Below are 6,000 nucleotides of genomic sequence, written 5' to 3'. Positions count from 1 at the left end.
GGCTCCGGCTCAGAAGGGTGATTCATTCATATAGATATTCTCTCCACACACCATTAACACATAATAGCTTTCACTGAGTAAACTTTACTTTCCATAATTGAGGTCTTATGTCAGTGACAGAAATCCTAATACTGTGATAAAAACCCGAGGGTGATGATAGTGCAACAGTGTAGACAGCTGGAGTCAGGGGAGGGAACCATAATATAATCATAAAAGAAAAAGAACACCTTGCTTGCTCGTGTCTTAAAGGAGACCCCGTCCAAAACTAACTTATCCCCTATCCACAGGGCAGGGGATAAGTAGCTGATCAGGGGGGTCCGATCGCCGGAACCCCCGCAACCTCGGAATAGGACCTGGCTCTCGGAGAGGAGCACATGCTGCAGACGACACATGCTCCATTCATTTCTATGGGAGTGCCGAAAAAACCTGAGTACAAATCAGTATAAATGAATAGAGAGCGCGTCGTCTATCAGTAGATGACACGCACTCCTCAATGGGGTCCTGTTCCGGAGATCACAGGAGTCCCTGCGGTTGGAACCCCCCCCCCGATCAGCTACTTAAGTTAGTAAAATATAATAAACACTTTCAGTATAAAACCATGTAAGAGCGTCCCCTGGAGCACTAAGAACTATACTGCAGTGTGCTCCCTGTGTTTCCCCATGCCGTATCTATTTACAGAATATAAAAATCTATGTGTGTGTATGTATGTGTATGTATATGTGTGTGTGTGTGTATGTATGTGTGTGTGTGTATGTATTTGTATGTGTGTATATGTGTATGTATGTATGTATGTGTATGTGTGTGTGTATGTATGTGTGTGTGTATGTATATATATATATGTGTGTATATGTGTATGTATGTGTATGTGTGTATGTATGTGTATATGTGTGTGTATGTATGTGTATGTATGTATATATGTGTGTATGTATGTGTGTATGTGTGTGTGTGTGTGTGTATGTATATATATGTGTGTATATGTGTATGTGTGTGTGTATGTATGTGTATATGTATGTGTATATGTAGCTGAAGATATTACCATGAAACTTGGCCACATGTTACTTATATGTCAACAACAAACATAGAATAGGTGATTTAACCCTTACTCACCCCCATTTGCCAGGGTCGGAGGTTTTGGTTAAAGTCCCATACAAGTCTATGGGAAATATATGTTACTGCATAACTTCCAAACGGCTGGAGATATTTCGATAATACTTGGTCACATGTTACTTATATGACCACAAAAAATATAGGACAGTTAATTTAACCCTAACCTACCCTCATTTGCGAGGGTCAGAGTTTTGGTTTAAAGTCCAATGCAAATCTATGGAAAATGTATGTTCCAGCATAACTTCCGTACGGGTGAAGATAGTTCGCTAATACTCGGTCACATGTTACTTATATGTCAAATAAAAATCTATAATAGTTGGATGTGGTTTTTGCTTCAAGTCCCATGCAAGTATATAGGACTTCTGGTACCTTACTCCATCTACTGGTGAATGCGTCAGTCCGACTGGCAAGCCACACCCTTCCCGCATTCCATGCCCCATCTTGCAAAGACATGTCCCCCATTTAAGCCACACCCTTTTATTTTCAGTTTACAATATCTTTACCACAACTCAGCCCAACCTTAGGATGGGATATGAGGATTAAAAATGAGGTCGGATATGGGAACGGGATATGGGGAAGGGTTATGGGTAGCAGGTAGAGATGAGCGAATTTACAGTAAATTCGATTCGTCACGAACTTCTCGACTCGGCAGTTGATGACTTATCCTGCATAAATGAGTTCAGCTTTCAGGTGCTCCGGTGGGCTGGAAAAGGTGGATACAGTCCTAGGAAAAAGTCTCCAGCCACCGGAGCACCTGAAAGCTGAACTCATTTATGCAGGATAAGTCATCAACTTCCGAGTCGAGAAGTTCGTGACGAATCGAATTTACTGTAAATTCGCTCATCTCTAGTAGCGGGATATGAGGTCTGGATATGAGGTCAGATATGAGGACGGTATATGGGAACGGGATATGAGGATATGATATGAGGTTGGGATATGGGAACAGGCTATGGGGACGCAATATGGGATTGCGATATCAGGAAGGGATATAAGGTAGGGATATGGGAACAGGATATGGGGACGGAATATGGGGAGGAGATATAGGGACGAGGTATGAGGTTGGGATATTAGGATGGGATATGAGGTCGGGATATGGGGTCAGGATTTGAGGGTGAGATATGAGGACAAAAGTTTCCTCCTTTGTTGCTTTTCCTCCCCCACAAGGATAAAGTAGGAAAAGCCAGGCAGTGCCAAGTACTCATCTAGTGTCGGATAAAGAAGGGGAATTATATAATAAGGACACTAGAACAGGTTGAGAAACTGTTCAAACATTGTGTATTACTTATTTTGTATTGATCCAGGGTTTGCAGCCTTCACAAGTGCGCAGCAGATTTATCGCAGGCATTTCCGCAACCAAGAATCGGTTCCATGAATGGAGCAGGTCCAAAAAAAACATCTTTAACAAATGTATGATGTGTGAACCTGCCCTAAGACTGGGATCACAGGTAGTATTTTGGTCAGTTTTTTTTAATGCCCACGGCCGCTTTCAATTAAAGGGGATAGTCTAAGGAACTGAAATTTGTAGACAATTATCCACTGATCGCAGGGGTCCAATTAATGGGACCCCCCCCCAAGATTTACTGTCAGGGCCCTGACTACGTATGCGTCCTCAGCGCACTCTAGGTGAGTGTGGGGTGGGGTGCTCTGCACCAAGGACTTGTAAGTAACAGGGGGCCCGTACAGGAGATCGCAGGGCGTTCCAGAGGTCGGGGTCTGGGTGCCAGGCCAAAAATCATGGGGGGTCTCAGTGGCCAGTACCCCCCACCCCCTATAGTAGATAAGATGTCTAGGGGCAAAGTATCCCTTTAAGGCAGATGCCATATAAAACCTACGACACTGTTTTGTGCAAATCTTTTGTTCTACAACCATTAATGATTTGCTGGTCTGCAACCCAAAACTCCCAATATTAAAATGCTGAGATTTATAGCGCGATCCTTCGCATGGAATTCTCTGTCTGGCCAAACAAATGTACTGACGACTTTATGTCTTCCATGGAAGGGAATAAATGAGAATATTTCTTACTCGGCTGTTGGAGGGAAGATGGAGAACGTCACTTTGCACAGCTGCCAGTTTATATTGCCTTTCTGGTCTAGAACTGCCAGCCTGCATAAAAGTTTACAATGAAATATAGTACAGGTCAAAATAAAGTGTACAGTGACCCCCCCCCCCCCCGACCTACGATGGCCCCGACAAACGATCATTTCAACATACGATGGCCTCTCAGAGGCAGCATCAACATACGATGCTTTTGTATGTCGGGGCCATCGCATAAACGGCTATCCGGCAGCGCAGACTGCTTCAGCTGCCACCGGATAGCCGTTTACGGTGCCCTGTGTGGTCCGCTGACGATCACTTACCTGTCCTCGGGGCTCCGGCACGTCCTCTTCGGGATCCTCTGCATCGTCGGCGCTCTCCATCGTTGTCATCATGTCACTGCACACGCCGTCCCGTCATCCAATAGGAGCGTCATGCGTAGCGATGTGATGGCAGCGACGGAGAGCGAGGATGCCGGGGAAGAAGAGGCCTTGCCGGAGCGTCGGGGACACGCGAGTATAACCTCCAATACCAGTGGTCTTCAACCTGCAGACCTCCAGATGTTGCAAAACTACAACTCCCAGCATGCCCGGACAGCCGTTGGCTGTCCAGGCATGCTGGGTGTTGTAGTTTTGCAACATCTGGAGGTCCGCAGGTTGTAGACCACTGTCCTATACTTTACATTGCACGGATCCCTCAACATGCGATGGTTTCAACAAACGATGGTCAATTTGGAAGGGATTACCATCGTATGTTGAGGGACCACTGGAAAACATTGCATAATCACAGTGGATCTAAATAAGAGCTCTATGGAGCAGAGTATAGGGCAAAAACATTGTGCTGGGTATAAAGAATAATCATTGCATTTTACATGAAATAACTAACGTATCATGATACTAGAAAAAAAAATATACAACAATAAGAGGCGGCCGCCAGCACACAGGACGCCACAAAATATTTATTGTGGACCTGAGGAAGGCGTGAGAGCACACCAAAATGCGTTGTCCAGTTGTATCTTTCTACGTAAAAATAAAAATATCCTGTGTACCCATTGGCCTCTCGACTCTATATAACAGCAGCGCTTGGGAGACAGAACCCCCCGCATTTTCTGTGCTTCCTTTTCCTTTATTAAAGGGGTATTCCAGGAATAAATTTTTTTTTATATATCAACTGGCTCCAGAAAGTTAAACAAATTTGTAAATTACTGCTATTAAAAAAAATCTTAATCCTTTCAGTACTTATGAGCTGCTGAATTTGAGTTGTTCTTTTCTATCTAAGTGCTCTCTGATGACACCTGTCTCGGGAAACGACCAGTTTAGAAGAGGTTTGCTATGGGGATTTGCTTCTAAACTGGGCGTTTCCCGAGACACGTGTCATCAGAGAGAGAGGATTTAGACAGAAAAGAACATCCCTAACTTCAGAAGCTCATAAGTACTGAATTATTAAGATTTTTTAATAGAAGTAATTTACAAATCTGTTTAACTTTCTGGAGCCAGTTGATATATATATATAAAAAAGTTTTTTCCTGGATAACCCCTTTAATCCTTTCAGTACTTATGAGCTGCTGAATTTGAGTTGTTCTTTTCTATCTAAGTGCTCTCTGATGACACCTGTCTTGGGAACTGTCCAGAGTAGAAGCAAATCCCCATAGTAAACCTTTTCTACTCTGTGCAGTTCCCGAGACAAGCAGAGATGTCAGCAGAGAGCATTGTTGTCAGACAGAAAACAACAACTCAACTTCAGCAGCTGATAATTATTGGAAGGCTTAAGATTTTTTAATAGAAGTAATTTACAAATCTGTTTAACTTTCTGGAGCCAGTTGATATATATATATATATATATATATATATATATATAATATATATGTTTTTTCTGGAATACCCCTTTAACAATAAAGGAGAACATTATTCGAGATGCAGGTATATGGTTATAACTACAACACAGTAAATGACTTTCAAGCAGAGCAAAGTGCACTGTTCTTCCCGGTAAGCCTTCAACTATCCCAAGGTGGGCAAGTTATTTATCCAGATCAGTGGTCTCCAAACTGTGTTGCTCCAGATGCTTACAGCCAACGGCTGTCCGGACATGCTGGGAATTGTAGTTTTGAAACATCTGGGAGGACCAGTCTGGAGACTATTGATCTAGACCCACATGATGCATTAAATTATTATATGAACGCAACTTTACACACTTGCAAATATATACCACAAGTTAGAGCTAACCCCCTCCCTTAACCCCTTAAGGACTCAGCCCATTTTGGCCTTAAGGACTCAGACAATTTAATTTTTACGTTTTCATTTTTTCCTCCTCGCCTTCTAAAAATCATAACTCTTTTATATTTTCATCCACAGACTAGTATGAGGGCTTGTTTTTTGCGCGACCAGTTGTCCTTTGTAATGACATCACTCATTATATCATAAAATGTATGGCGCAACCAAAAAACACTATTTTTGTGGGGAAATTAAAACGAAAAACGCAATTTTGCTAATTTTGGAAGGTTTTGTTTTCACGCCGTACAATTTCTGGTAAAAATGACATGTGTTCTTTATTCTGAGGGTCAATACGATTAAAATGATACCCATTATTATATACTTTTATATTATTGTTGCGCTTAAAAAAAATCACAAACTTTTTAACCAAATTAGTACGTTTATAATCCCTTTATTTTGATGACCTATAACTTTTTTATTTTTCCGTATAAGCGGCAGTATGGGGGCTCATTTTTTGCGCCATGATCTGTACTTTTTTTTGATACCACATTTGTATATAAAAAACTTTTAATACATTTTTTATAATTTTTTTTTTAATAAAATGTATTAAAAAAGTAGGAATTTTGGACTTTTTAAATTTTTTTTCGTT

This window comes from Hyla sarda, chromosome 11 (genome assembly GCF_029499605.1).
Source record: "Hyla sarda isolate aHylSar1 chromosome 11, aHylSar1.hap1, whole genome shotgun sequence".
Lineage (NCBI taxonomy): Eukaryota > Metazoa > Chordata > Amphibia > Anura > Hylidae > Hyla > Hyla sarda.
This window is presented reverse-complemented; position numbering follows the sequence as displayed.